General features: G+C 42.9%; 1 long non-coding RNA gene across 1 annotated transcript in view; it reads right to left on the minus strand.

Annotated features, from left to right (window-relative positions):
- The window catches only part of LOC110741001, a 37,843-nt gene that overhangs the window by 4,281 nt on the left and 21,467 nt on the right, over positions 1-12,095 (minus strand). Inside the window, exon 3 of the long non-coding RNA XR_002516468.2 lies at positions 7,643-7,843. This is a non-coding gene — a long non-coding RNA (uncharacterized LOC110741001). The remainder of the gene's footprint in view (positions 1-7,642; positions 7,844-12,095) is intronic.

The following is a 12,095-nucleotide window of genomic DNA, read 5'->3' on the forward strand; positions in this document are numbered from 1 at the left end:
ACTGAAGTCTGTGGTCCTGTGAATTTCCGTCATTAGCTCTCGTTCTGCCCTTTGAGTCTTCCCAGGACAAGTCTTGCCTTGCGCTGGAATCCACTTGCTGCAGAGACACAGCCCTGTGCCGTTAGCAGTCAGAGGGCATGCAGAGAAGCATAACTGAGAGGGCTCAATGTGGGGGATAGGCAGAGTTATGGGGCCACTCAAGGAGGCCCCAAGGGGTGGCAAGACACCCCAGCATTACAGACAGTGGGAGCAGGCACCATCCGCATCGGAAGGGATAGGAAGGGATGCGGGACACAGTGGCAGCCTGGTGAGAGCCGACCTAGGCAAGGCCTCCGATGCCGCACAATCTTTGGCATGACTGACAGGGGGAAGGCAAAAACCCACCCCCGCCTCGATTTCTCCACACACTGTTTTCTTGCTCGGGCTCCCTATTAGGAACCCAGTTCTCAAGCCTGGAAGCCAAGGGGCAAAAGGGCCCAGTGGGTTCATGGCCAAAGGCAAAGAGCAGAGCCAATAGGGGGGCACAGACTTGGGTTCACACAGAGAGTCCCAGGTCCTGAGGTGTACATGACTCATGTCCCAGGAGCCCCCAGGAAGACGTCCCTCCCTCCCAACGCCATCTTGGTTGGCCCCTGTGCGCAAGACCTCGTCCTCTGCTCCATCACTTCAGCTTTATTTTGTTTGAGCATCTCTTCTACTTTAAATATATTTGTTTTCATTGAACTCATGTGCCTATTTTTTCTTGTGTTACATGACTGTGCAATTTTCAGGCCAGGTGTTTTCTCCTTTTTTTTAATTCCTATATATTTTTAGTATCTTGTGATTATTAAGTGATTAGCATCTGAGTGTGTGTAATGAATAAAACTGAATTAGCTCGGTTACTCCCAGTTCAGCCGAAGATGAAGGAAATGTGGATTTCCTAACGAGTCTGATGTGAAGACTCCATTAAACTAAAAAGCTTTCTATGGTACAAAGAAGAGATATGTTAGAAGGCCCTTAATTAAGTTTTCCAATTAAGCAAAGAGGTGATTTATATGAGGATTTCCAGTTGTTCTCTCTCTGCAACTGTAAAAGGACAAGGACTCGTGACTTAAGGACAAGGACTCACCACTTCCTTTGTCTCCATCCATCCAGAGTTGTGTAGCCACTGCACCCTGAGAACTTCAGGGCTGCATGCTCGGCACCTCAAGGGGCCATACAGATGCTGCCAAGGACACAGGAAGGAGGCCGGTATGGGGTGGGGACCTGAGGCGGGGGCTGTGTTTGAGGACAATCGCAGCAAGAACACACAGACTGTCACGACAATCCAGCCCTGAGGTAGCTCAGTGTGCTTCCAGGAGGGGCTTTGTCTCCTATTTGGCACCTATGAGAATTCTGGGGGACACGTTTGTCCTCCAGTTATTGTCTTAATGAATTTCAACTGAGACACAGATTTCTGCCATAAGGCCTGGCCCAGAGGGGATGCCCAGGGTGGCTGGGAGGCTTCCATCCTAGTAACTTCCAATTGTCCCTATGGAGCCTTCACAGTGGACGGACACCTCAGGCAAATGCTTCATCTATGCTTTGCAAACACACCTCAGTCAAGTGCCATGGGCGCTGGCATCCAGGCCTCACCATCCTGAGGCTGCTACTGACCAAAGGCCAGAATGGGCAACAGGGAAAGGTCATGGGCATTTTTAACAGAATTTTTCAGAACATGGACTTTGGCATGACCTAGTGGAATGGAGTTTCTTTTTCTAGGGAAGACCAATGGTCTTTAGTGTTTCTTTTAGGCTTAATTAGTTATGAAGGAATCCTTGTCTAAATAAAAAGGAAGCATTTAGAATTCGTGACTATTGTGGGTCCAGAGTTAATGAGTTTAAAAGTTCTATAATCCTGTGATTCCTATGGGCCATGTGTTTTATGTGGTCCTGTGCTCTATGTGCTCCATGTGATTTATGTGGTGCTGTGATTCTGTGGTCCATGTGGTCCTTGTGGTCCATTGGTCCATGATCCTGTGGTCCATGTGGTCCCTTTGTCTGTGTGGTCCATGTGGTGCCATAATTCCTGTGATTACTGCAGTCGATGTGGTCCTGTGTCTAGTGGTCCATGTTGTCCTGTGGTTCATGTTGCCTATGTAGTCCTAGGGTCCTTGTGGTCATGTGACCCATGTGTTCCTGTGGTTCTGTTGTCCTGTGGTCTTGGGATCCCTGGGGTCCTATTGCCCGTGTGGTCCTGTGGTCCTTCTGATCCATTGGTTCTATGATCCTGTGGTCCATGTGGTCCTGTGGTGCTATGATTCTGTGGTCCCATGGTTCATGTGTTCCTGCAGTCTGTGTGGTCCATGTGGTCCATGTGGTGCTATGATTCCTGTGGTTCCTGTGGTTGATGTGGCCGTGTGATATATGTGGTTGATGTGGTCCTGTGTTTAGTGGTCCATGTGGTCCTGAGATTCCTAAGGCCCTATTGCTCATGTGGTCCTGTGGTCCATGTGGCCAGTGCGGTTCTGTGTCTATGTGGTCCATGCTGTCCATGTGGTCCTGAGTCCCTGTGGTTCTATTGTCCATGTTGTCCTGTGGTCTATGGCCCATGTACTTTGGAGGTCTGCACGGCCCTTGTGGTCCTTTGGCCCTGGTGTCCTGAGATACATGTGTTCCTCAGGTTCTGAGTTCCTTGTTTCTTCAAGAACTGTGTTCCTGGGGTTTTTGCAGCCTAAGGTTCATAAGGTCCTATGGTCTTGTGATCTTCATATTTTATGGTCCATGTATTCCTCTATCTTGTGGTCATGTGGTCCATGTGGTTCTTGAGTCCTCACATTTTGAGCTTCATGGGGTCCTGTGGTCTTGTTATCTCTATGTTTTGTGATCCATGTGTTCCTGTCTTGTGGTCATGTGATCCAGGCAGTCTGTGTGGTCCTTGGGTCCTTGTATGCTGAGTTTCATGGGATCCCATGGGCCTGTGATGGAGTTTAATACCAAAACAACAAAGCAGGGTAGATGTAGTAGTTCAGAGGCTACTGCTGCCTTTCTTCCATGTTAATCTGGAAAGCTTCACTCTGATGAGTGAGTCCATGGTGTTCCCTTCTGGCTAGAAGCCTTTTGTAGACAGTGTTCTAAGGTTTCTCCTGTGGGTCAGGAAGCTGCTGGGAATAGTCCTGAAAAGTCTCTGTTGTTTGCAAGAATGGAGGGTGTTTCACATGACTCATTGTGCTTTGACTTCTGTGTTTCACTTTGGCTGTTTCACCTTGCAGTCTAAGAAGCTCCTCAACCCAGATTTTTCTCATTTCTTTCAAAAGAGATTAATTATCCTTAATTAGCCTTGACTCCAAGTTGTAGATGAAGCAGCTTGGATCCTTTTATGAGTATAATCATGCTTTATGCTTTTAAATGCAATTTTTGAAGTTAAAAAAAATTAACGTTAGTAGTAGTTCAATGTGGATAGCAATGATTCCCCATCTGTCATTCTCAACAAGTGCTGAGACCAAATTTATAATTTCGTTTCTAAAGTCTAATAATCACCAAATGTTCAACCAGAACCCCTTGGCTAGTCCCCTTACAGCAGAGACACATGCAAATATAATTCAACAGAAAATATGAAGGGTTTCCATATTTCCACAACAAAAATCAACTTGTCCTGTTTTTATTCTCAAGAAAGAGTTCTCTGACATGTCACACAATTCACTTTCCTCACATCCTAAACCTCTTTCAAACACACACGTGCATGTCTACATGCAAGCAGACAGAAAAACATACACACACATTATGAGTAGAGATAGACAAATTAATGCTAGAATATAAGTTATTCCTCTGGAAAGTGCAGTAATATTAGTATTAGCTCTAGTAGTAATTGGTGGGGAGATAAGTGTGATATAAATTAGTCTGGGGAAAAGCTGAGATGCCCTGAATTTTTGCCATTTAGGTTTTGAAACATTTGTTGACTGTGTTTTCATACCAGTGGTATGTTTACAGAAAACGGAGCAGAAAGTACAGAGCTCCCATATATCCCCTGCAATCTCTGCCTTAGTTATAGTTTCTTCTATTATTATTATTACTTTTTTTTTTTTTTTTGAGATGGAGTCTCACTGTGTCGCCCAGGCTGGAGTGCAGTGGCACAATCTTGGCTCACTGCAAGCTCCACCTTCCAGGTTCACGCCATTCTCCTGCCTCAGCCTCCCGAGTGGCTGGGACTGCAGGCACCCGCCACCACGCCCAGCTAATTCTTTTCTATTTTTAGTAGAGATGGGGTTTCACCATGTTAGCCAGGATGGTCTCAATCTTCTGACCTCGTGATCCGCCCGCTGCGGCCTCCCAAAGTGCTGGGATTACAGGCATGAGCCACCCTGCCCAGCCAGTTTCTTCTATTATTAACATCTGATATTGGTGGCAAATGCATTATATTAGATGAATCAATATTGATACGTTAATATTAAATAATGTTCACAGTTTGTATTAGAGCTCATCATTCTGTTGTGTATGAGTTTTGACAAAGGGGTAATGTCATGTATCCACCATTACAACATCATACCAAATAGTTCCTCTGCCCTAAAATATCCCTTTAACCTGTCCCTTCTCTAACATGCTTACATTATGTAGATCTGAAATTCAGAATTATATACCTTCTTTCTCTTTGAAGAACTTTTAACATTTTTCACAGTGTAGATCTGACAGCAAAAAATTTCATAAATATTTGTTTTCCCGAAAAAGTCTTTATTTCTTCATTTTTGAAGGATAATTTCACTGGCCAGAATTCTAGGTTGACGAGGTTTTTTTCTTTCGACATTTTAAAATACCATTCTTCACCCTCTTGCTCGTGTGTCTTGTGAAGAGAAGTCTGGTGCTGTCCTTCTCCTGTTCCTCTCCAGGTTAGGTGGATATTCCCCCTCTGGATCCTTTTAAGACTTTGTCTTTGGCTTTCTGAAGTTTGATTATGATATGCTTGGGTTTAGTTTTTTGGTATTTATCCTGCTTGGTGTCCTCTGAGCTTCCTATATTGGTGGTTTGGTATCTGTCATTAACTGTGGAAAATTCTCAGCCAACCATTATTGCTTCAAACTTTTCTTCTATTCAGTTATCTCTCTCTTCCCCTTCTGGTATTCCTATTATGCATATGTTACAGCTTTTTTAACTGTCCAGTAGTTCTTCAACATTCTGTTGTTTTTATTTTTCTTTTCTCCTTGGTTTTCAGTTTGGGAAGTTTTTATTGACTCCTTAGATGAACTGATTCCTTCATTGGCCATGTCCAGTCTTCTGATGAGCAATTTTTATTTGTTATACTATTTTTAATTTCTAGCATTTCCTTTTGATTCTTTCTTTGAGTTTCCATTCCTCTGGTTATATCACCTGTCCATTCTTACATTTTCCATTAGAGTTATTAGCATATTAATTATGGTAGTTTTAAATTACTAATTTGATGGCTGGGTACAGTGGCTCATGCCTGTAATCCCAGCACTTTGGGAGGCTGAGGTGGGCAGATCACCAGAGGTGAGGAGTTTGAGACCAGGCAAAACCCCGTCTCTACTAAAAGTACAAAAAATTAGCCGGGCATAGTGGTGTGTGCCTGTAATCCCAGCTACTTGGGAGGCTGAGGCAAGAGAATCGCTTGAACCCACGAGGCGGAGGTTGCAGTGAGCTGAGATCGAGCCACTGCATTCCATCCAGAGCAGGGCTCTGACCCAGTAAATAAATAAATAAATAAATAAATAAATTCCTAATTTGATAATCTGGAAATCTTTGCAGTATCTGAATCTGGTTCTGATGCTTGCTTTGTCTCTTCTGGCTGTGTTTTTTGCCTTGTAGCATGCTTTGGAAATTTTTTGGAAAGCTAGACATGATGTACCGGATTGAAGTAACAGAGGTAAACAGGCCTTTGGTGTCAGGCTGCATGCTGATCTGCCAAGGAGTCAGTGAGGCTGTGCTTGCTGTTTGTTGTAGCTGCAGGGGTCAGAAGCTAAAGTTTCCCCCAGTGCCCTTGTCTTTATCTCCCCTTTTGTCTTTGCATTTCCTTAGAGACTTGTTAATATGGTCTGAAATGTGCAGTTCTTTCCATTGCAATCCCCTGTTATGATACAAAAGCCCTGTTGATACAGTGCTGAGATGTGGGGAGGGAGGGCAGTTCATGACCTCTGATTAGGTCTCCATCATCCAATAAGCCTCTGTCCTTAGACTGTGGTCTTTGCCAGTGCTTCTTGCACCCTCTCCTTTTAGGTGATGAAAGCCCGTGGGATCTGGAGTTGGGTATATTTCTTCACCCAGTGGACTTGGTTCTGATGCGGCCCCGGTAGGTTGGACTCTGGTGAAATCATTTCCCTGGAGGGCAGAGGCCTTGTGAGACAGAGTGCTCTGAGCCCTGACCCCCAGTGCCTGCTGGAAGCACAAGGGATTTTTTTCTCTGATCTTCACCCAAAGAACCTGATGTGGCTCCTTGAGGTCAATCTCAGGACAGTTGTGGTCAGAAAAGGGATTTTATCTTTCAAGCTCACTGATATGGTTTGGCTGTGTCCTCACCCAAATCTCATCTTGGATTGTAGTTTCCATAATCCCCATGTGTAGTGGGAGGGACCTGGTGGGAGGTAATTTAATCATGGGGCAGTTACCTTCATGCCATTCTGGTGATAGTGAATGAGTTCTTGGAGATCTGGCGGTTTTATAAAGGACTTTTCCCCTTTTGCTCGGCACTTCTCCTTGTTGTCACTACGTGAAGAATGATGTGTTTGCTTCCCCTTCTGCCATGACTGTAAGTTTCCTGAGGCCTCTCCAGCCCTGTTGAACTGTGAGTCAATTAAATCTCTTTAGAAATCACCCATGCTCTGGTATGTCTTTATTAGCAGCATGAGAACAGACTAATACACTCAGTCACCATTGGTCCCAGAAGTTAGGTGATCACCCTGTAGTGTTCATGCCAGCTCTGGCTTCCGCTGCTGTGAGCTGTGTTCTCTGCATCAGCTGGCCCGTCTCTCCAGTTTTGGGGCAGCAGTACGCCCTGTAATCTCAATTTTCTGCTGGATCCAAGAAGAGCTGCTGATCCTCAGTTTGTTCAGCTTCTTCTTTGGTGATGTGAATGGTGATGGCCAAGCTCTCTGCATGTGAAGCAGAAACCAGGACTGTGCTGGCTTTCCTATTCCTCTATAGTCTGCATTTCAAAACATGTATTTAAAAGTATTTACCAGTATTTGTCTCTCCACTTCCAATTTTTTGAAAGATATAGTTTAAATAGTTGATCCATCATTGACTTTGTGCATTATAATGCATAATTTATTAGTGTAGACATTATAATTTCCAAAACATTTGTACTGTCCTCAAGATCTTAACCATCTTCAGGTATATGTACTAAGTTTTAGGTTATTCCCTATAGACATTTGTCAGTCTTAATATTGCCAAACATATGGAAGCATTTTTATGCACATAGATCCAGTTTCTGAGTCTGAAAATAATGAATAATGTGGGAGGCTAGGTAGACTCATTTTTTTCCAAGTCTATCCAAGCCAGATTATCCTTTCAAATGCTCTTCATGACTCTCTTGCTGGTGATCACAAAGAAACAAAAAAGTGAGCACTTCCTAAGAAAATAATAGCACTTAGTTTTTATTTCATAAAAGCAAGATACTTATTTGGAAAATGCTTATGTATGTAAAATGCTTCCATACAAGGGAGGGTAGATTAACTCACTTAAGTAGAGATCATGTGCCAAGACCCTGTGAAGTACTGGAGGTGCACAGGTGAGTCTGTTTGTGGCTGCAGGGAACTCACGGCCCGCTGGAGTGGTGCAGGGCACATTCTCTGACCTCTGGTGACTGAGGTCTCTGCTTTTTCACTATGAAGATCAGCTTTGTCAATGACGTCCACTTCGCAAGGAAAAGACCCTCTATGCTGCAGGAAGAACAAATGACTAACTTCAGGACTGCAGTTAGAAAAGCAATAACCAAAATGGTCAAGTCTTATGGTGAGGAAAACCCTGGCGTCATCTTGTCTACCATCCCATCATAAAATGAGAAAGTGTTGTCTGGGACAGCTGAACAGTTCAGGGGAGAAGACAGGATGAGTGATGGGCAGGCGGGCTTCTGTCCCTCTCTGTCCAGCCTCTGCCTCCCTGAACACTTGCTGGGGATGGTTCTAGGGAGCTTGGGCACTGCGGGTCTGTGGCTGCCTGCTCTGCCCTGCAGCTGGCTTCTTCCTCGCTGATACTCAAGGACACGCGGTGATGACAGGCATGGCTGAGCGAGTGATGCACAGCTCAGCAAACATGTTACTCAGCATTACTGCTCATGGACCTAAATAATACAAATATTAGCTGTTTTCAACCTCTTCACAATGCAAGGGTTGAACAGAGAGCAGACACTGGCAAATTTCAAGCAAGAAGCCATTTCCAATTTAGGTTTAAAGTATTAACTTAATTGTCAAAGGATGTAACTGAATCTCTGCAAGAAATAGATTCCTTTATTCTGACTTTTATGTTTGTTGAATAAAAGATTTCTTATGTAGGTGTAGCTTCTGACTCACACAGCAGAAAATTGTTTAGAGCAGACTGACAGGTGCCCAGGACTTTGCTGTTCTCTAGATATTTCGTTTCTCATTCTCAACCTGGTTTTATGAAACTCAAATTTTCTTTTCTTTATAGGTGAAGTATTAATGGATTCCAGAAATTTCAAGCAATTGAAAAGACTAAAAATAAAGTGGTGATTTAGTTTTCAGGCTTTAAATTTCTGTTAAAAACTATGCTTGCATTCTAGCATTTGGCTTGTATAATGAGTATAGTGAAATTTCTAGTTATAACATAAAATTCCTCCAAAATTCAAGACACATCTACTGCACAGTTTTGCTATATTTCCCTTTGCTATTTTTTCAAGCTGGTTCCACAGTGATATCATAGTTATTCAGAGAGACAATCAGACTAAGTGTAGTTTCCCATGAATGGAGCGTAGCCGGGAGCAGCTGCTGCGTCTAACTCTGGAGTGTGTGCTCCTCAGAGGCTGGATTCTCAGCTCAGAAGCGCAATCAAAGGCATCTAAATAGAGTCCTAACAAACTGGGACTTCCTGCGTCAAATGATTTTGTTTAAAGTTGTTTTGCTTCTACCCCACCTTCTTAATCAAGTTAATGCTGTGGGTATTTTGGGCTATGTGAGCATGTGGCTGTGAATAGATGCAAAATCTTCCAGTTTTCAGAGTTTTGTGTTTCTTTGTGAATGTCTACATGATAGTCACCAAGCACATTTGAAAGGAATAATTTGGCTTCTAGAGGCCCAAAAAGGCTGTCTCAGAATAGACTGTGTCCATCCTGCCTCCCACCTTATGAGAAATCTCACTCAAGGACAGCAATATCCCATTGATCTGGCATTTCTCAATGAATCAAGTGTTTCTGATGAGTAAAAATTTTCAAATAACTGTAATAGTCTTTAAGTATAAGCAACATTTTCCATTAAACATTTTAAAATAAATAAACATTTTAAAATAAAATCAATCTTTGCTTTCTTACTTTAGGAAAAATACTATCTTGATCAAAATCTAAATGTTTCTGAGTAATTGTAGTAAGATTTTAATCACTAATAATAACCCTGGAGCAGTGGCCCTTGGTGAAGGCTACGGACCCGGCCCACTGTCCTGCTCACATTGAGTTTTTGACTCTCTCTTCTCTGCCACTGAACTTCTGCAGCCGACAGCTTGTTTCTTATAGGAAGGACCTCCTTTCTGCTACTCTGCCATTTAGGAAGATTGAAAGGAAATAAAGCTGTTTAACTGTTAATTCTCACCTTACATAAAGGATGAGGACTGTATTTTTTAACCAACTTGGAAACTAATACTATATTTTCCAAAAAAACTGGCCTTGCCTGATTTGAGATTACAAAAGAACAGAAGCATTTTTTCAAACAAATATAATCCAGAAAGAAAGATCCCAGATACAGTGCTTCAGCGTTGCCCACTGGTTGGCCCCACACAGGCCATCCACAGAATGAAAGACTAGAACGGAAACAAATGGGTCCCGTGTTATGGTTCAGGCAAGGGAAGGACTGGCCCCCTCCTGGTTCCAGTTCTGGAACTGCTCTTGATAACACTGTTGGTTTAAATACAGTCTATTTTTCTTTAACAGTTTTGCTATCTGCTATGCATATATAAATAAAATGAAATCTCCGTCTGTTAGTTAACATTTAAAAATACATGGAAATAGCTGGGTAGATTTTTGCTAAATTAGGATTGTGAATTTTGGGTGTTACGACTAAAAAAACCGTCCACGTCTGTCTCAGCCTCACTCTGAAGAGGCGTGGGATGCCCCACAAAGAGGCTGCCAGTCATCCTCCTGAGAGGCTGGGACAGGCACGTGGTCCCCACACTCAGGAAGACGTGCCATACCCAGCAAGATACAAATACAGAAAACAAACACTTTCCAGTATCATCCCCAAGTGGAAAGCCACCAGCACAGACCTTCCACATTGCAGGCACTGATTTCCAGCTGCACCACACCACTCCTAAGCAATTCAGAGCAGCAAATTCCAGGGTCACAGCAGCAGAACACAGTCCAGGCTCCTTCACGGAGCTTCTCAGCCCTGCCATCCGGACCTCTGGATCCCACCAACACATCTAAGACATTTCTCAATGCCACTGACATTGCTAAGCTTTTCTTTATAGTTCCACTACATCCTACCTGGTCAATTACACTTAATTCCTAGGTCCTTCCTGACCCCATCCACTCCATTCCGACTTTGACATGTCCTTGCTTTCATTTTCTATTTCAGATGCCACTTTTTCTGCAAAGCACTTCCTTCTTTCCCCACTGAACCCAGCAACAGTAACACCTTTCTTATGTGATTGCTGTCCATTTTAAACAACACCCATCTTTTCCACCCTGTCTTATAGGCATTTATCAATCTGCCCTCTCCTTATTCCGATAAGCTCGTAGATATCAGGAGTCATTCAAGAGGTCCCACTGGCCATTGTAGCCATGCCTATGTAGCTTCCAGTGCACAAATGCACTTAAATTTGGAAATTCTTTCTTCTTGTAGTCTAGCTGGTAGGCAACAGGGTCACTGGACATTACTGTGACCTAAGCCAACAGCTGCCAACCAAATACAAAATTTATTATAGACTAAAAATTACTTTAAAATGTTAAATGTTAAAAATACTTCATACAATATTTTTATGAAAATACCTAATAAATGCTAGATTTTTCTCTGTTAGGCAGATGCTCTTATCCTAGAAATTATTCTACTTCCTGAGATCTAGGTGCCAGGCCATTGATTGGCCTGAACCCAAGCTTAGGAAGGACAGCTGGTCTTCACATTCCTCAGAAAGGCTCTGTCATACTCAGTAAACTTTTCGTAATGTGTTGATGCGTGGATTGAATCACAGAACAGCTCTACCTTCTCCATTCTGTGTTTAAAATAATAGAATGCAGCAGGGTGCAGTGGCTCATGCCTGTAATCCCACATTTTGGGAGGCTGAGGCAGGAGGACTGCTTGAGCCCAGGAGTTTGAAACCAACCTATGCAACTTAGGGAGACCCAGACCCACATCTCTACAAAATAAATAAATAAATGGAATTCTACATTTTTTGCAAAATTCAAGACTTTTCCATATTCAAAGACAGTTTTGCAGAACATAAAAATATGATTATTAATAAGTTGAATATAAATTTCATTTTTATGTCCCAAAACTCCTAGCCCAATGCTTTTCATTAAAAATAGGCACTCAATATTTATTACTGTCTTCATTTAGTTAAACATTAAGCTAAATAGATGAATGTAATGAGAATAAAAATGAAAGGCAAACTCTGGGGAGAAACCGAATGCTTAGACTGTGAAAATGGAGGCAGGTCAGCTGCATGGCAGCTGTCTATCTGTTGGAATTCCAGGGAAAGACCCTTTGGCTTGAAGCTTCTCAACTCGCTGGCATGAAGTCAAAGACTCCATCTAAACTTCTATTTATTTATTTATTTATTTATTTATTTATTTATTTATTGAGACAGAGTCTCGCTCTGTCACCCATGCTGGAGTGCAACGGTTCAATCACAGCTCACTGCAACCTCCGCCTCCTGGGTTCAAGCAATTCTGCCTCAGCCTCCTGAGTAGCTGGGAGTACAGGTGCTCACCACCACGCCCAGCTAATTTCTGTATTTTTAGTAGAGACAAGG

The sequence above is a fragment of the Papio anubis genome, chromosome 14 (genome assembly GCF_008728515.1).
Source record: "Papio anubis isolate 15944 chromosome 14, Panubis1.0, whole genome shotgun sequence".
NCBI classification, from domain to species: Eukaryota; Metazoa; Chordata; class Mammalia; order Primates; family Cercopithecidae; genus Papio; species Papio anubis.